This window comes from Pinus tabuliformis, chromosome 3_1 (genome assembly GCF_031772625.1).
Source record: "Pinus tabuliformis cultivar Carrire ecotype Pingquan chromosome 3_1, CPIR1, whole genome shotgun sequence".
In the NCBI taxonomy this organism is placed as follows: domain Eukaryota; kingdom Viridiplantae; phylum Streptophyta; class Pinopsida; order Pinales; family Pinaceae; genus Pinus; species Pinus tabuliformis.
Genome location: NC_142301.1, coordinates 758,011,542 through 758,034,671, shown reverse-complemented (window position 1 = coordinate 758,034,671; position 23,130 = coordinate 758,011,542). Strand labels below are relative to the sequence as shown.

The 23,130-nt window shown below is 38.4% G+C and overlaps 1 long non-coding RNA gene across 3 annotated transcripts in view; it reads left to right on the top strand.

The window, feature by feature from the left end:
• LOC149189587 (uncharacterized) overlaps nt 1–22,445 on the top strand; it is a 182,451-nt gene extending 160,006 nt beyond the window's left edge. For 2 of the 3 annotated variants that reach the window (XR_016256415.1, XR_016256414.1), the window contains one exon: nt 21,262–22,445. This is a non-coding gene — a long non-coding RNA (uncharacterized LOC149189587). The remainder of the gene's footprint in view (nt 1–21,261) is intronic. The other variant, XR_016256416.1, reaches the window with a different exon arrangement.
• Nucleotides 22,446–23,130: the final 685 nt, after the last annotated feature.

Sequence of the window (23,130 nt, the reverse complement as noted above, 5' to 3'; positions counted from 1 at the left end):
TTTTGACTTTGACTTTTGTTGCCCTAGTTTGCCTAAAACTTTGACTGGCCTTAACTTCTTCATCCGAACTCGGATTTTTGCACCGTTTGCACTGTTGGAATCATCTCGTCGAGCACTTCGACTTGATCCCACTTTCAACTGAAATTGGAGACTTTGATCCAGAGACAAAACTAAATCCATTTTGGGTTACTCCTCCCCATGGAAGCTTTTGGACCACCAAAAGTTGGTTTTAGTTATAGAGTAAGTGAGGATAAAGTTCCCTCACTTTTCCAATTTCTATCCATCGTGCCTTACTTGGATTTGTACCTTTGAGTCCAACTTGAAGATACTCAACATTTTGCCGTCGCGAAGTCCTTATCCTCCTATCAAGAACTGTGTCCTCCTGTAGCTCATTGAGATACTCGAGCAAAAGATCTTCAATGGAAGGTAGCTGACCTTGCTCTTCGGGATCTTCAATCAATGAAGGTTTGTACAATCGCAAGTTTTCAACATTTACGACTGAATAGATTTGCATATAAGTTAGTAGATCTAGGCGGAAAGCATTTTCACCAATTTTATCAAGTATTTTGAAAGGACCATATCTAATTGGTTTCAACTTCTTACCTTCCCCTTGCATCTTTCTTTGCTGATGTACAACCAGACTTGATCACCAACTTGAAAACTGTGCTCAACTCGATGCTTATCATGCCACGCTTTATACTTTGCTTGGCTTCTTTCCAGTTGTTCCTGTATTTCCCAGGTGAATTTCCTGGATTTGTTCAATGAACTTGGTTGCTTTGTCCACATCACTGTGTCCATCAACTGCTATGTCTTTACCAAAGACAAAATCCAAGGGAGACTTTGGTGTAAAACAAAAACAAGTCTCAAAAGGAGATCTCTGAATAGAAGAATGTTTCGCATGGTTGTAAGCATGTTGCACATAACACAAATGCTCATCCCAAAGTTTGGGATGCTTGCTGCATCCTCAAAGCAACTGTATCATTGTCTTGTTGACCACTTCTGTCTGACTATCTGTTTGCGGATGAAATGTCGTGCTCTTCTTTAACCTTGTGTCCATTAACTCCTATAGACTTGACCAAAACTTCCCGACAAATCGAGAATCTCGATCGAATACAGTAGAAGTGGGTAACCCAAAATGGACCCATACATTTTGAAAGAACAACTTTGTAGTTTGTTCAGCGGTGATCTATTTATTACATGGTGTCAAAATACACATTTTACTAAACCTATCCACAACTACATACAAATAATCATGGCCCTTTCTAGACTTTGGCAATCCTCCAACAAAATCCATGGAAACACTTTCCCAAGGATGAGAAGGAATTGGCAATGGAGTATACAAGCCTAATTTTCTATTACTTGGCTTGCTTTTAGCACACATAGTACATCCTTTAATATATCTAGAAATTTTTTCATTCATTTGTGGCCAATAGCAGAATCTTTGTAATTGTGCAACTGTTTTACTTACACCAAAATGACCTGATATGAGAGAAGTATGTGCTTCTCGAATTATGTTAACTCTTTCAGTTTGTGGAATGCATAACTTTCCCAAATGATATAAGAGTTTGTCCTTTATGTAATAATCCAATTCTTCTACCTGCTTGCCATGACTTAAAGTTGCATATACATCCTTAAAATCTGTGTCTTGAGCATATTGTTCTATGTAACTTTCATGATTTACTGAATTATGCTTAAGTATTGTGGATGCATTTATAATTGGTCTTGATAACATATCTGCAACCTTATTATGTATGCCCTTCTTATATCTGATAACAAGATGAAATTGCTGTAGGAAACCCATCCACCTGTAATGTCTTGATTGTTGCAATTTAGTTTGTGAGTGTAAGTATTGTAGTGGTTGATGATCTGTATGTATGATTGTTTCTCTACCCATTATTTAATGTTTCCACTTTTTAACACTCTGAACTAATGCATATAATTCCGTATCATATGTGGGATAGTTAACTATTGCTGAAGTAAATGTCTCAGAATGAAAGCATATAGGCTTTTCGTGCTGCATCAACACTGCCCCCATGGCATATTCACTTGCATCTGTCTCGATCTTGAATGGATGTTGAAGATTTGGCAGTGCTAGTATTGGCGTTGTACTGATCCTTTCAATGTGTCCAAGGCAAGGTTGCACGAAATGGGGAAACGGGTACAAGTTTCCGAAACGGGCACGGGTATGAAATGTGACCCCCCCAAATTTTGGAAACGGGGAAACACGAATATATATATATTAGGACATTTAAGAAATATGTGCAATCATAAAGCATATATGATACATTCTAATTTATTACATTATGATAAAATTGTCAATTGTCAATGCATAAACTATAAGTCTCTAAATTTACATCACATTTACTCATGAATGATCACATAATGAAAATAGAAATATCCAAAATCAGCCACGAGCAATTTCTAATTTCTTGTCTCATGCTTGATTGGGAGTCTTCTCCTACATAGTCGAATGACCTTAGTGCTATTGATTAAATACAATTTTCATACCCTAGTACCCTACATGCTCTTGATTATTGGGAGTCTCCCCTGCATAGAGGGATTGGTTCTCTTGATTAAATACAAGTTCCATACCCTAGTACATGATAAAATCCAATGGAAACATTGCAATCCCCCCAATCCTGAAATCCTGAAAAACAGATAAGTCTGCTGGATTTTGAGTGAGATCTAAAATTCGACTTTCTCCATATGAAATCCAATGAGGGCGAAACCACTCTCAAACATCCTGAGTCATTTCATGGTAACGTTAAAAATTTAAGTAAAATGATGAAAATGAAAAATAAAGGAGAATATCACTTTTACTTTAAGAATTTAACATTACCATGAACTGCATATGCCTCAAACTTCCTAGTGAACTGCATATCAACACTAGGGAAAAAGTTCATTTTTATAACTTTAGACAGGCATCCATAAGCAACTAGAAGGCATTAAAAAAACCTAATTAAAATTAGAAGACAAATTAATAAAAAATAAATTAAAAAAAGTCAAGTTGCATGTGGAAACAGCGTCGTACGGCCCAGAAACGCGTTTCTGCCCGTACTGGCCACGTTTCCACCTCGAGAAATGTGCCAGTACGGTAAGAAACACATTTCTTGGCCATACCGTACGCGTTTCCGCGTTTCGTTTCCGTTTCCGTATGGAAACTCCTCCCCTGCTAGCGTTTCCTGCAACTTAGGTCGAGGGATTTCTACTGTTTGCCTCCCCACTGAAACCCCTGTTTCACACTTGTCAATGCATTTAAAGGAGCTGTAATCAATGAAAAGTTAGCAATAAACTTTCTCCAATACTGCGTTGCCCCTAAGAAACTTCTAACTTCTGTAGTAGTATTGGGATTAGGCCAATTTACTATGACTTCGACCTTAGAGGGATCTATCTTCAATTCACCACCCCCTACAATATAACCCAAATAATTTCAAGATGTTCTGCCAAATTCACATTTTGACAATTTTACATGGAGATTTTCTCTTTTCAAAATATCTAAAATCTGCTTTACATGCTTAACATGTTCATCCCATTTTCTACTGAAAACAAGAATGTCATCTAAATAGACTATTACAAAATCATCAATGAATGGCCTAAATACATCATTCATGACTCGCATGAATGTGGCTAGAGCATTAGTTAAGCCAAAAGGCATAACCATCCATTCATAGAGTCCTTGCTTCGTTTTGAAAGTAGTGTTGCATACATCCTGTTTTGCAACTCTGATCTGATGTTAGTCCCTTCGCAAGTCTAATTTAGAGAAGTAAACTGCATCTTTTAAGTGATCTAACAAATCATCAATATGAGGAAGAGGATAACGATTCTTTATTGTGATTTTATTCAATGCTCTAAAATCAATGCACATTCGCCACGAACCGTATTTCTTTCACACTAACACAATAGGTGATCCGCACGGTGATGTGCTTGGTTGAATAAACCCTTGATCGAGCAACTCCTGTATCTGCGTCCTTATTTATGCATTCTCTAGAGCTGATAACCTGTACATTCTAATGTTAGCTAGTGGAGCATCTTGCTGCAAATAAATCTCATGTTCTATCTCTCGCTTGGGTGGAAGCCCTTTAGGCTCTTGAAACAGAATATCATAATTAGAAACAACTTTAACTAGATCTGCTTTCTGTTTATGATTACAATTCTTTGAATGCATTGGATTTATCAACATCCTTTGCTTTTACAATCATAAGTAAAAATTGTTTACTTGCATTTACAATTCTTTTCATCTGTCCAAAATTTATGAGAGAGATGTTATCTTTGAGTTTATGAGCTCTTACAATATATTCAATTCCATCTTTAGTGAGTTGATACTTATTTTCAGTTCGATAGAAGATACCATTTCTATCGTACAAGTGTGGACTTCCTAATACAATTCCACATATGTCCAATGGGACTATGTCTAACTCAACCTCATCTACAAACTTTGACCCAATAGCAAAATGAAGTTTACATTGTTTTGTAACTTGTAGTTTAGTTTTATCACACACCCAACCTAATGGATATGGCTTTTTATGAGGTTTTATTTCTAGACCCAACTTCTTTACAATTGTTTCAGCAATCAAATTAACTTGTGATCCACTATCAAATAAAGTATCAATCTTAGTATGTTTGGAAATGACTCTAATGTGAAATAGCTCATTTCTTTTCTTCTCATCATTAACATTATCAACAGAATCTGAAGAAGTACTTGTAGATGCTTTAGAATTTTTACCTTTAATAACTGTAGCTGTAACTGTTGTTTCGTCACCTGAATTTGATCCCAAGTCCTTTTGAATAGCACCAACATTCTTTCGCTCTTTACTCCCGAACTTCTTAGGCTTCAATTTTGGATGCAGTGACCAGCAGTGTGCCTCATCGTGTCCTTCTTACAATGAGTGCATGAAGGTTTTCCTTCTTTACAGTGCTTGTTTTCTTCTCTTTCCACTTGAGTTTCTTCTTGCCCTTATTCTTGCCTTCAATAGGTTTGGATGATTTCCCAACATCTGGGGTTACATTTTTACCTCTAGCTTCTAGATGAGTTGCTTGAACAGATACATCATTTAAGCTAGTTGGATTGAACATAAGTATGGTAGGCCTCAAATAACTATGAAGACCACCTATGTATTTCAACGTTTCTGGTAAGTCTAATGAAATACCTAATGTTAAAGTTCTCTTACGAAATTCTTGAGTATAACTTTGAACACTTTGACCTTTTAATTGACGTAGTGTTTGCCAACTCATCATTGCTTGTTGCATGTAAGCCAATGGATAAAATTGCTTTTTAATAGCAGAAACAAATTCATTCCAAGTTGAAATGATATTTACCATGCTTTTGGAGATCTGCTTGAGTCTTGCCTTCCCACCATACAAGTGCGGTTCCTCCAAGTCGAAGGCTAGCAAGCTGGATCTTCTTTCTTTCTGAATCCACTTTCTGCACCCTGCAATATACATCAAGTTGCCTTATCCAATTATCAAGCTTTTCGACATTAAGTTCGCCATCATAAATTGGCAAATCAAATTTTACATCTAATTTGAGCAAAGAGGTTTTCTTCTTCTTTTTAGAACTAGATTTGTGAAAAGAAGACGACGATGATGATGATGATGGTGATGATGGAGGAGATGGAGGAGGCTTTTCTTCCTTTCCTTTATCTTCTTTATCTGGAGGTGTAAAAAGAAAAGGTTCCTTTGCTCCTTTGTCTGGTGTAGGTGATGAAGTGCCTTCACCTTTACCCTTTTTAAACTCATGATACATCTCTTCCACCATGGCACGTATCGTCATGAAACTATCCAAGAATTGGGATTCTGACCCAAGTGGATTTTCTTCCGCCATTCTTCTTCAAGAAGAGATCCTTCCAATTTCTGGGTTTGCTTCAACAAGCTCTCATTCGCCTCGTTTGAGCCCCAACCTAGTAAGCATTCAAATCTTCACACAAACTTGTCAAACCTTAGAAACCTTGAGCTCTGATACCACTTGATCCATTAATGAGAAAGGTATTATAGACTATGTGTGAATTCGCTTATGTTATTTAATGCAATGGATCGAAAATATTGCGAATAACATAAACAATTAAACCATTTGAAAACATGCTCAAAGTTCAAACACATCAACACAACAAAATTTAATAAAGGAGTTCACCAGACTTCCTGGCTACGTCTCCTGGTTCTTTCGCTTCCAGTGTTGACCTCTTTATTATGTCTTCAAGAATGTTGTTATAGGCATGAGCTCAAAAACAGAGTCTCAGATGAGAAAATGGACGTCACCACTACGTCCAGCTCGAAATTTCGAGTCAAATGAGTATAAACTTGCTCATATTTGGCCAAAGTGACCTCCAGACCCCCTGGAATGAGCAAAACCACCCTTGCACTGTCAAAAACCACCTTTCTGTGCACAAAACCGCCTCTGCAAATCCAAAAACCACCTCCAAAAACTGGCGCTCCTCGGCGGACTGTACCTGCAAATAAACTTTAAAACAGTTTCGTGTTGGCTTGTTGACAAGCTTGAAGGTATGGCGCAATGGCAAGCGCTTGTGGTGAAAGGTTATAAGGTTTGGGGAGGTCGGCGGGTCGAATCCCCCGCTCGACGCTCCAGCATTTTGTAATGCCATATATATATAACATATATCATATATTTGATATGACATTATTAAAGTTGTTGCGATATGGTTTGTGATATGGTTGTGATATGGAACCTTCGATTCATCGCTTGACACCTGTTCAGCTCCGGCGGTTACAATAGCGTTCAAGGTTAAGTGTCCGGCGGTTTGGTGTTGACCCAACCGTCCAGCCCTTTTCCGACGGTTACGCCCTTATCAAACATAAATACAACCTTATCTCCTTAGTTTAATAAGAAACACGTTGGCTCATCTAGTGAGCGGAATCCGACAAAGACTTAGGAATCCGGGAGGTCAGGGGTTCGATCCTCCCTGACCCCCAATTTTTGGGATTGACATGCCAAAATTGGACAAATTCGAGCTGCCATGTATCAGCTCCGGATTGGTCCAAATGCACCAATCAAAACCACCCATGTCACCCTCCTTGCTGACATCATCACAAGCATGTGTCGCATTCCCGGGATGACACGTGTCCTGTTGATGTCATCTTTGACTTTATGACCATTGACTTTGACTTTGACTTTTGTTGCCCTAGTTTGCCTGAAACTTTGACTGGCATTAACTTCTTCATCCGAACTTGGATTTTCGCACCATTTGCATCGTTGGAATCGTCTCGTCGAGCACTTTGACTTGATCCCACTTTTCAACTAAATGTGGAGACTTTGATCCGGAGGCAAAACTGAATCCATTTTGGATCACATATGCACAAATATACACGAATTCTAACAAAATTGTACAATCCCAAACCTCGTTATATTAAACCAAGTCTAAATAATACAACAGTCTATGGTATACAAGATACAATGACAAACTTCATTGCAACTTCGATGTTGTATCTTGTCGTGGCGGTCCTTCACTCCCGTACTGCACATTGAGACTCCCAGAGGGTTGCCTCCTAACAATGCTGCAATTCACTTCTATTACATGGAGAAGGGTTCATCAAACTGCTCTCTAGGCTGGCCAATACCTGAGCTCCAATATTCTTTCTAGTAGCCTCTTTTGTCCATCAAAGAGATACTCATAAGGCTCAAAACTTCACCCAAACACGCACCAACAACGTCCTTCTTGTCTGCTGCTCTAGCGCTACTTTGGGTATCCAACACACTGCCCTCCAATTAGATCAATGGCGCCCAATCAATCATTGCGGAATTTGTACCGATGAAGACACCCAATCACCTAATCTCGTCTCCAAATTGGCTCCCATAGGCTTCAAGTCATCTGATCCAAACTGGTCACTTATTGACCCAACATTCCTTCACAAAACACTTTTGTCCTCTATGTTTTCATATTGTTGTTTGTGACAGTCTTGGTTAGGGCACTTGCTGTAGCCCTTAACTCCTTTGATAGTCCTCAAACAACCCTCTAATCAACTGCAACATACCCTTGAGGGACTCCTTGCTCTGTTGTTATCTAGGGCATACACCGGCCCCTTAACATGGCCTACGCAAGCCCTTGTTGTGGTTTTATGGCCTACGGCCTAGCACACATCAGTTCTTGATTAGACAAACCTTCAAAACAATGCCCAAACAACTCCTAAACAACAACGTAATATCCTCTGCTCGTCGGCCTAACAACCCGACATCTTAGCCCTAGAACAACTCCTCAGACTTGTCTTTATAGCCCTCGAGCAACCCTTAGACAGTCCGCAATCATGCCCAGAACTTCAGCCTCCAAATAGACTTGTTCATGTTGCTCCTCGACCTCCACTTTAGACTTCTCCCTCGTTATTACTAGACCCTTTCTTGCTATAGCTATGGCATCCGAATTTCAGAGCTATCTTGGATGAACACTGCACAAGATGGATGCTCAAATAACATCAATTCACCCTCCTTTTATATCCATATGAGGGGCTCCAACGAATTATTGAAGAGACCCATCTATTGGATGAATTTTACATCCAACCTACATGACTTGAAAGCCAATTATTACTAGTTAACTTAAAAAATTCATAACTTTGTTTCTAGAGCTCTGATTTGAGTGATCTTTGGAGCGTTGGAATTGGCTCGCCAAGCTCCATCACCTCAAATTTTCCAAAGCTCAAATTCATGATATTTTTTTATCAAAATCCCGATGGGTGCAAAACCCCATACTTGGGTTTCAAGCACACAAGTGACCCTTGTGGCGCTTTGCCCTCCAAACCCTGAACCCTAGGGCTTGGAGTACCTCTGAAGCTACACAAATCAACATTACCTACAAAGTGGTAGGTAACATATGGCTCCAACTAGGACATGATCTCTTTGAAGAGTGCATCAACGTACTCAAACAGGGAGGTCATGAGAACACCAACAATCACTTGGGGCTGTAAACTTGTCACCTGCACATATCACAAATCGAGCACAAAGGGCAACATGCTTTCACGACGTCTCATGATTGCACATGCTTATATTAGGCCACCAAAAATCAACAAATAAATAAAATTTACCCTATATGAAATTTTAACCTAAATGCAGCTAATCTAGAATGAGAATATCAGATGATGTTAGTTCTAATGCGGAAATCAAGATGCAATGCATCCTACCCTAACATGCATATGATACAAAGCTAATGCCAAGTGTAATCATAAAGTCAGTGCAACCAACATATTATTAGATTAATATAAAGCGAATGAGGAGACAATCACATGGAGGATGATGCAGGGGGAGGCGGGAAAATATGGTATCCACTCAATGTAATGAGAAGTCCTAGAAGAAGGCAAATAAGTCAATCTAGAAGTGCAAAGCTTCTTCTAGGTGTAGGATGGAAAAATGAACGACCAAACTCAAGAACTCCCTATCACAACCCCTCTTCATAATGTTATACCTCACGGATGCCACTTGGAACATGGAAGGGGACAACCGATTGGTTGCTCAATGGAGTAATTGTATTCACAACCCCAATGGTATGAGGGGGAAGAAGGGATGCATCTAGTGGATGTTTCTTCCTCAACATCATACCTAGGAGGGGAAAAGGGATCACTAATGATGGTGATAATGTGAAAATGGGCAAGGCAAGGGCTCGTGGATAATGTAGCACATCCTGAGTTACATTTTTTAAGTGTAGTTGCATACAAATCATCACAGTTCCTTCATACGCTTTTTTTTTCACAACACCTCTGTGACTGTCACCTGTGCTGCTGTGCATATTACAGAGTTCTGTAAAGTATAATTTGTAGGTCACAAGTTTCAGCAAATGTTCTAACTTTTCACCATCAAGTATTCTTAATTGTTTAATCATTTTTTTTTGGTAGGTGAAGGATTTGGCGACTGTTGCAACTGGCAACTTGCACTTGCAAGTCATTTTTATTACACCCGTGGAGTGTGGACTTTATAACAGCAAGAAGATTAATGGCTCAATCATCCAAGGCAGCTGGCAGAGGTCAAAGGAAAGACAAGGGTGGTGCTTTTCGTGGTCCCCCCCCCCTCAAATTTTTTTTGTTTTACCTTCTATTGGTCATAGTGCCCCAAGTGCTTAAAGTGAAGCTTTAGGTGCTTCTCAGCTGGCATTAACATATGATGTTGTTGTAGCAAGACAACAAGCACAACTAAAAAAATACCCTCTATGGAAGTATGTAACCAAGAAACAGGGGCCAAAGGTTGGTGTGGGAGGGAATGTGCTTTGGTTTTGTAATTTCTGCAAGGGTGAATTTAAGAGTACTTACTTTCGAGTTAAGGGCCATTTGTTGGGCCTTCTTTGTGGAATTGGAGCATGCAAAAAGATCAGTGCTAAAGAAAGAATGGATTGGAAAGGGAGGATGCAACTAGCTTTGGGAATGTGGTGGCAGCAAGCAGAAAAATTAGAAAAAATGAAGATCCTCTTCCATTCTTGAGGAATGCTTGTAGTAGTAGATTTGGGAGAGGGGTTGAAATTCAACCTTAAAAAAAGAGGGCAGCCCAAACTTGTGGTGGTCCAGTGAAAAAGATTTTTCAGCCTGAGAAGTGAGATGAGGTTGATCTTACAATGGCATTCTTTTTCTATCTCAACTTCATTTCTTTTAATGTTGCATGGTGTCCTTTGTATATTGAGATGTGCCAAGCTCTAGTTGATATGGCTCCAATTGGGTATGTGCCTCCAAGTTCAGAGAAGCTTAGAACCACATTGTTGGTTAAGGCAAGGAATGAGGTGGATAAAATTCTACAACCTATTAAATCATCATGGATCTCATCTGGTGTCAGTGTTGTTTCTGATGGATGAACAGATACAACACGCCATCCTCTCATGCAGGATGATGCAAGTGTGCAAATCATCACAGATAATGCACCTGTTTGCAAAGCTGCTAGCTTGATTGTGGAAACTAAATATCCACAAGTATTTTGGACACCATGCATTGTTCATTCTTTGAATTTAGTGCTCAAATCTATTGCTTGAGATGTGACATGGATTGGAAATCTTATTGAGGATGCACGCCATATCTGAAATTTTGTATAAAACCATACCAATGCCCTCACAATATATAAAGAGTACACACATCTATCATTGTTGAAGATTGCAGATACTCGGTTTGCTTCCTCATTCATCATGTTTAAGAGGTTGAAGGAGTTGAAGGCTGCTCTTGGGGCCATGGTTATTTAAGATCTTTGGTCTTTTTGGAGAAAGACGGATCAAACTGCTTCAAAAAAGGTAAAGGCCATAGTGTTAGATGATGGTTGGTGGGAGAGGGTGGATCGTACCATAAATATCATGAACACTATCATTTCTTTCTTGCGGTTTGCAAATATGAAGCAACCCATCTTAGGAGAGGTTTATGAGTGTTGGGATTCCATGATTGAGTCTGTGAAGACTATTGTTACGGAGAATGAGTGCCCTGGATATGAGACATCAACAGAGAGGTTATGGTCCACCATACATGATATTCTTATCTCTAGGTGGGATAAGAATTGCATACCTTTGCATTGCTTAGCTCACTCTTTGAATCCCAAGTACTACAGTCAAGAGTGGCTCCGTGGTGGGACCTCACACAGATACCCTCCTCACATGGATGGAGAGATTTCACAGGGGATGAAGATAGCATTCAGAAGGATGTTTTAGGATAGAGCATCTTTTTTTGAGGTGGAGGAAGGCTTTGTAGAGTTCTCCACTGGCACCAGGAGATTTGGTGGGTATGATGTACTTGGAGATAGGGGGGTCAAAGATGCCTATGCTTGGTGGGTAACTCATGGGGTAGCATGACCTATTATACAACAATTAGCTGTGAGGGTCCTCTCTCAAATTACTTCATCTTCTTGTTGTGAGAGGAATTGGAGTACTGATGGGAATCTATATAGTTTGAAAAAGAGCAAGCTTGAGCAATCCACGGCGGAGACAATGGTGTATGTGCACACCAACGTTCATCTTATTTACAGGCAAAGGCAGGAGTGGTTGAAGGGAAAGACAAAGATGTGGGATGTGTTTCTTTATGATATGGGCTTTGACGACAGTGTTGAATTGGCATTAGCCAACATGGATCTTAATGACCTGGTGCTAGAGGGGTCATACTCCACGCCAACAAATGCAACAGAACTAGAAGCTCTTGGATTGGGCATAGAGGAGGAGGATGGAGTAGAGTCAGATGGCAGTGGTAGTGATGGTGATTATGACATGGAGGACATGGAGTATTGATAGAGTGACGAGTTGTGGACTCGTGGCTCACTGGCTAGTGGCTAGTGACTCGTGACGACAGTGACGAGCTATGATATTCCTACTTATTTTGTATCTACTCTTTTGTATTTTCCAGTGGCATTCTCTCAGGAGTCAATATCTATGTAAACAGTGATACATTTTGATTTTGATGACTTAATGGAAAATCTTCATTTTACGGTTTAATATCTAAGTTCTAAATTTATAGTTAGTAGTTTCTTATGTGCTTGTACATGAACAATGAACATTGAACATTCAAGAATCAAGACCAAGCATATCACATTCTAATTTCTGATCATATCTATTTTTTTAAAATGAACTATAAGTAATTATATTTTAATTTGATTAGATAAGCTGCAATTTAATATGGATCAAGAACTATATTTCGGTATATATATATAAAACGTGTCCCTCGTTTCTTGTTTCCAGGGTCGCTGTGTCTCGTGTCAAATACTCGTATTTACGTGTCCTTTGTGTCTCATGTCCTCGTGTCATGTGACTTAGATAGTGAGCAATTCCTAAGGACTATTCACAAGAGAGGCTCAATTAGATAGCTTTCTTGCTTCAAAAGCAAAGTGATAGGCCCTTTAGGAAGGGCAAAGAGGATTCTTGAGCCTAGGTTTGGAGGATATGCCTTAACAAGAGGCTTCCTGGATCTAAGGATGTTTAAGGATAAGAGGCTTCTATGTAATCCTTGTGGAAATGGAGTTACAAAGTTGCGGGACCACACAGATCCAAGTGGAGACAAAACCAGGTCAAGGGTATGGAGTTGATCAACCATTGAGTGGCTTCACCTAATTAGGGTAGGGAATAGGATCAAGGAACTAATTTTCTTTCAAGATTTGAATGCAATAATCCCAATGAGGACACTAACCCAAGTCAATCTAGGGCAAAAATTGGTCTTGTAGCTAGGGCTTGCTATATCTTGGGATTCCATCATTGGATTTGCTTAAAACTTGGAGGACCTCTAGACAAAACCCCAATGCAGTAGTGGACTAAATATCGAGGTGATTGGATGGCTAGAAGGGAATTCGATTGTGACCACCAGTGGTTGGATTAGTTTCTTTCCTTTGGGAGACATGGAGTCAAGGTGAATTTGTGATTTGGAGAGAATTAACCCAATCATGGAGCCTTTTTCACAACTTCGCAAGGCAAATTAGGGCATGTAACAACTGCCAAAGGAATTTACACTTCGATGTTCATTAATTGATGACTTGTCAAGGTATATTTAATGAAAATAACCTCTAGGAACATTCATCCACTCATACATGACACATGTAATGCATGCAACACTTAAAGAGATCCAAAATTCCACAATTTCGTATAAATTAGAGGCAATTTCAGACCTAGATAGTGAAAATCCTAGCAACATTCATGTGACAAGATAAAAATAAGAAAAACATCAAAAGGAGATTCCTTACATATACAATGAGTATATCCAATCATCAAATTATGACAAGAATGAAGCTCTAAGATCAAGAGAATAATATCCAAACATCAAAATTCATCCATGAAACTAAACTCATCCTCCAAAAGGGAATGCGAAATTCTCCAAGTAGCTACTAATTTCAAATCCAAGTGATCATGAGAGAAATGAATTACCTCTCATCAATTTATATGATCTCTAAAGAGTTTGATTTGCCAAATTAGGCCTAATTGAGACCCAAATAATAAAATAATGTGCAATAATAACATCCCTTGGTGACAAGGCCACCAAAATAACTCAATAACGTAAAAGTAAACCTCTCAAGAGGGAAAAATGATCAATATAATGGGTCGTTGGGCCACTGAGAAGGCCAAAGTGTGCCATGGTGGGACAGTGGACTCCAAACATAGTGGACAAGGGGTTGGCCACTAGTTTTCAAAGCAAGTCATGTGGTGTTACCAAGTTGGTGTGGGGGCATAAGGACATCCTCATGGCCCTCCAAGTGGATCGATAATGCTTGTAAACCATATATAAGGGCTAGGATGATGACATAAGCCCTCCCTTTGTTTCCTGCAGTGAGACACATCCTCATTTGGACCCTGGAACCCCTACCAAGTGTGTAGTACAAGTGTGAAGTCGACTGGGCATGGTGGTCCAGGTGCATCATCCTCATCCAAATAGTGGAACATGAGTAATCTCTAAATGGTATTGGGGATTCATGAAGTACTCTGCTATGGTGGAGGCCCATGGTTCTCAACGCTCACCCTACAAGTGCCAATGTGGCCCTTTAGAGGGCTTGGACACCGCATAGGGAGACCAAACCCCAAATAGAGACCCACCTGCAATCCTGCATAAGATCCAATGTGTCCCCATGCCCTCCAATACAACAAATCATTAGAATAATCAAGTAAAAGAGCTTACAAATCGTGGAATCAATGGGGCACTTCATGGAGGCATGCCCCTCCATAGTGGGCTTTGGGATGTACAAGTGTCTCCAAGCTTAATAAGGGGGTTAACCAAGGACCCTATTAGATGGTTTCAACCTTTAAAGAGGGTGACAGGTCCATGGTGCATCCATTAGGTGGTAGGTGGCAAGTGATATAGTCATGGAACATAGTGGGGATTAGGGGATGCACCAGGCCACATGTCATGGTACGAGGGTAACTATGATGAGGGAAACCCACACTTGGGTATATGAGTGTAGGAGGGAGGAAATCGTGGTATATGAGTTACTCCGACCTTTGTTTTTCTACGCTTTTTGAAATGCCTTTTGCCTTCAATTGTTTTTTCTTCATAACTCCTCGGGGCTCAGGGGATGAAAGCGCGATGTGTAAGATATAGCAGTAGGTACCCCTTTTTAAGGTGGGGCATTTCATTGCTCACAAGGGGTTGGGACAATCATGGGTTAGAGCTCATGTTTGGATTTTCCCACGTGCTAAATTTGTATGTCCCGACCATCTTTTGCATTTTGTGGTACATTTCTTGTTGAGAGTGGCCAAATTATGCTTTTTCCTTTTCTTTAGCTTCATCAACCTCCAGAGCATCGTTTGAGGCCCGACCCAAGGTGTGGAAAAGGGGGGGGGGGAGGCTAACTTTATGTGGACCCAGTGGGCACAAGTGGTCCCAGATAGGAAAAATGATGAATGGGGTTAGAATGAGCGGAAGGGAGTGATGTATATGGTGTTGGGAAGTGTGACCACACAACCATAATCGGGATTTCCCATGTAGTGTCAACCCTAAAGTTAATAGTCAGTAAAATAGATCCCACTGAACTAGGATACAAGGCTAGCCACCAAATCGAGCAGAGGAGAAAAAAGTACAGACCTAGCCCACTCTTTCTGCCGAATCCCTGCACCAATCCATGCCCAAAAGTTTCCATGAAATGCAAACAAAAGCACCCAATTACATAATGATAAGTCATACCTTCGGGGTAGGGAGGCCCACCTTCGAACATACAATCATAACAGATGGGTGAGGGATCACATGGTTGGCTCAGGTGACAGAGAAAATGGTACATTGAGCTATCTGGGGGTTGCAAGGGGTTGTTTGCTACCGGCTAAGGACCATCTAGGAGAACTTTTTTCTCCTACAGATATTACCTACAAAGTGGTAGGTAACAAGATGTACAACGGTTAACCAATGGAGGAAGGATGTTGCAAAAGCTAGGAGAATCCTCCTGGACAGTGTGAGAAATCACATAGTCTCAAATTTACATGGCAAAGAAACTCCATTTTCTATGTGGAAGATACTCACTGAATTATTTGAAAATGGCAGTGACCACTAGAAATTGGCACTGAAGGACAAGCTCATAAACATCAGGATGCAAAAAAATGAATCAATGGTCCAATATCTCACAAGGTTCACTCAAGTACGATATGAGCTTGGAGGGGTTGGAGAAATTGTACCATCAAGTGATTTGGTGAGCCTAGCTCTCCTAGGTGTTCTAAAATCCTGGCATAGCTACCAAGACTCTGTAAATGGAGGGGAAAATTTACCAAATTGGTAGAGATTGTGGTCCGATTTGGTACAAGAAGAGATCATAAGGGACAACGAAGATGGAGTAGCATCTAGAACTTTAGAGGAGGAGAATTTTTCCTTGGATGGGAAGGGCAAGAAGGCTAAGAGCTAGAAGTCCCAAAGCAAACCAGAGTCCAGCGAAAACAATGGCAAGAAGGAGTGAAGCAAGATATAATGTTTTCACTGCCACAAATACGGGCACTATGAAACAAAATTTCCGCATAAGAAGGCTAACAAGAAGCCTTTAGGAGGAGCAAGAGGTGAAGCATTAACCTCACAGTTCGAGTTAGACTTAACCCTAATTGCATGCATAACCAACACTGTAATGGGGAGTGTGTGGTACCTAGATTCAGGTGCCTCATTCCATATGACAGGATGCAAAGAATTCCTCAGTAGCCTAGAGGAGAAGGATCTCCAGATGCATATCAAACTTGGTGATGATGGGAGGTACAATACTCAAGGAATTGGTACGGTAACTTTTAAGAGGGAGTCAGGCTCTCATCTCCATTTGAAAGATGTCATGTATGTACTTGGGCTCAAGAAGAATTTGATCTCTGTAGTTGTATTGGAGGATAGAGGATATGATGTTATTTTTAGTAAGGTGAAATCCTTTTTGAAACATGTAGCTACTGGGAAAATGAGGCAGATTGGAGTTTGAGTGAAGAACCTATACAAACTTCAAGTGGACGACTGTGCTGCACTGAGTAGAAAGCAGAAACTGTGCAGAGTTGAGATGTTGGAACTCTGGCACAGGAGATTGGGTCACTTACACCATGGGGCCTTAAAAATCATGCAACAGATTACCACCGGCCTCCCGAAATGCACCCTTGACCAACATGATATCTGCAAGGGATGTACATTGGGGAAATATGTAAAATCCACCTTCTAGGGCTAAGATAGTAGAGCGGGAGAAATCTTGGAGCGATTCTACTCTGATGAATGTGGACCCTTTTCTATAGTATCGACAACAAAACATAGGAATTATGTATTTTTTGTTATAGAATGTTCTAGAAAATGTTGGATTTTCTTCATGAGGAAAAAGGATGAAGTGTTTTCCAAATTTGTTGAATTCAAAGCATTGGATGAAAAGGAGTCTGGTCAAAAATCGAAAGCCTTGAGAAGTGATAATGGAAGAGAATTTGTTTCTAATACCTTCAAGGAATTTTGTGCCAAAGAGGGTATTATAAGAGAACTGATAGCACCCCATAACCCATAGCAAAATTGGGTGGCTGAAAGGAAAAACAGGAGCATAGTTGGAGCTGCAAGGGCTATGTTGCATGATCAAGTTGTGCCATTGCATCTATGGGCATAAGCATGTAACACTGCAGTTTATTTTCGAATTTTTGGAGGTACTGTGCACTGTCATGTCTCCAAAGGTAGTAGGAAGAAAACGAAGCTTACAACTGAGATGGGGTCTTTGTAGGATACACAGAGACTCCACATAACTATAGGGGTGTATTTTCCCTCACTTCGGATGACAGTGGTGAGGAGAGATATGAAGTTTGATGAGGAGAAGGCGATGAGATGCTCTCTAGAGCGAGAGTTGAGTATCCAATAGATGAGGAGCTTCTAGTTCTTAAGGAGGAGCCTCAGACAGAGCTTCAGGATCTTGTGGAGTAGACAGGAGGCCCAGTGGAGGCACCCACTCAACCAAAAACTTCCAAAGAGGGGAGGAGGAGTACCAGAGAAGCTGACAAATTGGTACTGTTGTCGCACAGATTGACACGACAATGCTCGGACCGGGGGCTGTCGCTCTGATCCCCGATCTCTCCATTTAAGCCTGTCTCCCGCGGCTAAGGGGGGTAGACCCTATGAAATGACGAAGACCAACTGTCGACCAGTTGGTTGGGAGCACATCAAAATGGATTATTGTTAACAGGAAACTAATGATTTATAACAAGCACGATATGATAAGCACTAAATGGATTTTGTTAAGTTTAATAGACCAGTGCCTTGCGGATTTAATGTTTAAACGATTAATTATCAGATGCTGCAGAAATATAAACCATGTAAAATAATCATTTATCATCAAATAACCCAAGCGATGCAAGATTTTCAACAAATGCACAACGCCTTTAAATGATCCAGCAATTAAACTTCAAGAAAAATTAAATGCTTTAAATGATCATAAAATTTAAATGCTGACCAGCTACCACTTTCATATAGCCAACTTGTAAATAAACATTTTAAGTGCGTTTAGCTATAGAAAAATGGACCACGAAAAATGAATTTTCAATTTTTTTTTATTAAGCTTTTTCAAAATATTTTTTAATTTTTTAAATATTTTATATATATATATATATATATATATATATATATATATATTTGTTTGCAAGTGTTGGAGCAGCATGGAAGGAATCCGCAGGAAGTAATTCTGAAGAGAAATGCAGAAACGGCGCTGTGAGGAGACAGGGATTTGATTTGCAGCAGAGTGAGAGGAACTTTAAATATTTTCCAGAAATCTTGACAAAAATTTTTAACTCGCTCTCCTTCAGATTTCTTGAAACCCTCATTAAAAAAAATTTAGATCTGAATCCCCATAGTATTTGTTTTCCGTAATCCCCATCAAATTTTGGAAAAATCTTCAAACCAATCCACTTTGTAGTGACATGGGTGCATGGTGACACTCGACGTCAATAGGATTTGTTTTTCATGAAACTTCCAAGGAGCCTTGCTTCGTCAATATGAGAGCTTAAAACTAATAATAAATACAATTTTTTACATTATCACATTGGAGTCATCAACATAGTTTTCAATACCTTCACAATGATGCTTGTCTTACCTCACAAGCCTATGTTCCTTAAAATCTTTGAAGAACAATCACTTTTCCAATGGATGGTAATTTTAGAGCTAGATTGTTCTATGTTGTAGATAATTGCATTTTCAAATAATTTTAACTTTTACATCACATTCACCCCCACACTATCATATAAACATTAGCAATTATGTAGAGAGAACAATAATGCAACAGAACAATAAACAACAATAGAAGAAAAGCATGCACAAATAGAGACACCAGATTTAGGTCAAAGACCAGGGGAAAAACCCACCTTTTGTATCAGCGTCTTGCTCATCCATACATATATTGCCAAAATATCCTAAAGTTTTGCTAAATTGCTTAAATTAGCATATAACTTCAACCCATTTGGTGTAAAATAACTATTAATTGAACTATCATTTTGTATGGACCACATCTCAACCCATTTGGTGTAAAATAACTATCCATTGAACTATCATTTTGTCCATAGACCTACTACTTACCATTTTTGTCTTAAATCGTTAACAACCATCTCATCTCCATTATTGTCCGTAACGTGCCTTTCTACCCACTTGGCCTAAACTTTCCATTTTTGTTTGCTTCATATTAACTTTTATCATAGATATATTTGTTGTGTATATGTTACATTCTTTGCATAATTAGGCCCAAGTGAGATTTGGCACACGATTTTCACTTACGTGCCTTTCTACCCACTTGGCCTAAACTTTCCATTTTTGTTTGCTTCATATTAACTTTTATCATAGATATATTTGTTGTGTATATGTTACATTCTTTGCATAATTAGGCCCAAGTGAGATTTGGCACACGATTTTCACTTTTAGCGGTTTTGTGCAGCCCATGGTTCCGTAATTCCACTGCGATTGTATTCTAATTCAAGGTTAATTGATTGGGGATTTATGAATAATATAAGATATGCATATTGTATTATAACTTTATAAAGTTATAATATAGAAAAATATTTATGTTTTTCTTGTTTTGGGTTTCTTGGTTAAAATCCCTATGTTAAATGTATATGTGTGTCATTGCATCTTTTCTGTTTTGATTAAGAATTTATTTGCAAAAATTCATTGTATAATGTTAAAAACCAATAACATTGAAGTCTACATAACTATCTGTACCTGCAAAAGATACATGATCAATAGCTTTATAAAGTTATAATATAGAAAAACATTTATGTTTTTCTTGTTTTGGGTTTCTTGCCTAAAATCCCTTGTTAAATGTATATGTGTGTCATTGCATCTTTTCTGTTTTTATTAAGAATTTATTTGCAAAAAATTATTATATAGTGTTAAAAACCAATAATATTGAAGTCTACATAACTATCTGTACCTGCAAAAGATACATGATCAACGCTTCTTTTCATGAAGTTCTGAATTGTGAATAAAAGGGTAATCCCGATTTTTTCATGGCGTACTGAATTGTGAATAAAAGTGTCATCCCGAGAAAATTTCACTCTGCAAAGCTACTTGTAGGATCAAATCATCCTAGCAAAAACCCTTGTACTTTTCATCTTATTGATGGATGAATACCCTCGCTAAATTTGAGACAATACTTTGCAATGTCAAGGTAACCTTCTTTGCTAATTGCAGCCCTATTTATATGGACCACGTCTAAACCTATTTGGTGTAAAAATTAGCAAAACAAAAAAGAGAGAACCAGCAATTATTTGGAGCTTAAAAATTAGCAATTTAGTGTAAATTTGCTCAAACCTATAATCCTCATAAATAAAAGACTTGTTTTAATCCTTCGACAATGTATAATTCATGTCTCTCTTGAGACTGTATCATTCATGTCAATTGGGATTGGTTCGTCCGTACCATACTTGCAAGATGGTTTTCGGCAAACAATTGTGTGGGAAAAAGGTTCGTCCAAATAATCATTTCTCCCTAAATAATCCCATATCTAGATAACCCTGGGAAGAAGGGGTAATAGTTGTATTTCTGCAGGTTACACTGCCACCTGAGACCACCTTCTAATTTTGATATCATACAAGAGAATACAAAGATTTACACACAGACTTGGGTAGCATGGGTCAAGCTAATTAGCTTACTACTACTTTTTTTTAAATTACTTTCAAGCTTGTAAATTTAGACATAGATAAGCTATATTTAATCAAATATTTCATATATATGTATTGTTATGTGGGCTCCCTCATTACTGAAATAATTGTATAAATGTAATAGATGTTGCTGGATTTTGAAGATGCTTCTTGCTCCCGAAATGGAAGTAATGCTGGGCAAGATAGCAGCTTCTTGCTTTTGAAAGATGTCATATATATGCATTGTTATGTGGGCTCACTTATTACTGAAATAATTGTATAAATGTAATGTTGCTGGCTTTTGTAGATGCTTCTTGCTCCCGAAATGGAAGTAAGGCTGGGCAAGGTAGCAGCTTCTTGCTTTTGAAAGATGCTGCTCACTGCCGAAATGGAAGTAAAGATGGATAAGGTAGCAGCCTGGAACCAGGATTGACATGGATAATTACATATAAATAATTATAGTGCAATGGAGAATTTCTTCCTCGTTGTTGGTACAAAACCAGAGTGTGTGGCTCCGTCCTTCTCTGGTCCCTATTAAGCACCTACTTATTTCTCTATCAAGCTTGTCACCTTACGCCCCATGGATGAGTAGCTAGCTCTCTTTTGCACCTTGTTATTGTCTGCAATGTCAGGCCTATTCAGAACCTACTCAAAGGGTTTCCTTTCTGCAATGCTGGACCCATTCAGAACCTCAATCAAAGGAGATCCTCAAGCTTGCTTGCTTTTAGTCAGATAGATAGACTCATGCTTGCTCAGTTTTAGTGTAGGTGCACTCACACTTATATAGTGAATTCTACCCTTCCATCTCTCAAATCTACTTTAGATACTTTTATCTACTTTGTAGCAAGGCAAGAGAGTGAGGATGTGGTAAAGATTTGTAGAAGGACATGCAAATGGCCACGATGAACCATCGACTTGGGAACAGGTTTCATATTGTTGGAGACTTCCAGAAATCTTGAACAGTATGAATAACTGTGAAGTTTCTAATTACTTATAACAGGTAGGTTTCATATTGTTGGAGATTTCTAATTACTTATAACAGGTAGGTTTCATATTTTTGTTGGAAATTCATGGAAATCTCCAACAATATGAATAACTGTGAAAGCCTCCGATCACTTATAACAGGTTTCATTGCACTTACAGGTTGACATCAACTTGGTGACACTTGAGATCAATAACTGTAGAAGTTTTTAATTACTTATAACAGGTAGATTTCATACTGTTGGAAATTCATGGAAATCTCCAACAATATGAATAACTGTGAAAGCCTCCAATCACTTGTAACAGCTTTCATTGCACTTACAGGTTGACATCAACTCGGTGACATTCTTGACTGTGGTGACATACAGAAATTTACTAAAATGCATAAAGCCCAATGTTATTAATCTACATAGAGAAACGGAAAGGTGAGAGGAAATGAACCATTTCAACGAGTCCATTAACGACTATTGTAATTTACTTCTAAGTATTTTTTAAACTAATTTTAAATAATGAGAAATAAGTAAAGATTATTGCTCTCTATCTTGGGCAATTTAGTCATATTAATATTATCTTGGGCAATTTAGTCATATTAATATTGTGTAGGTGAATGAAAAAATATCAACACTTTTCAAAATTTATAATTTAAATAAAAGTATAAATAAAAAATACTCGAAAAATTTTAGTATATGTTATAAAATGTAATGAGTGAATATGAAGTTAGATGTCAGTGAGGATTACGGGGAAAACTATGGTTCTTGTTAAATAAAAATGGAAATATTTATATATTTGCATGAGAATGAATTGGGATAGGGAAAGCTAAATTGAAACAATTTTTTAATAAGTATATTTTTTATTAGAAAAATAGTTTTATGTCTATGGTTATTGTTAAATAAAATGGAAATATTTATATATTTTCATGAGAATGAATTGGGATAGGGAAAGCTAAATTGAAACAATTTTTTAATAAGTATATTTTTTATCAGAAAAATAGTTTTATGTTTTGCTTATGATAGTGATTTCTTAAAATTTATTAATAATGATTAGCTTGTATTCAATAGTTTTGGAGAGAATATAGAATTTCACATATGTGATGCAACCTATGAACTTTGGTGGTGTGGGAGAGTATAGAATTTCACATGTGTGATGCAATCTATGAAGAAATATAGTTTTATGTTGTTTTTTTATTAAAATAGTA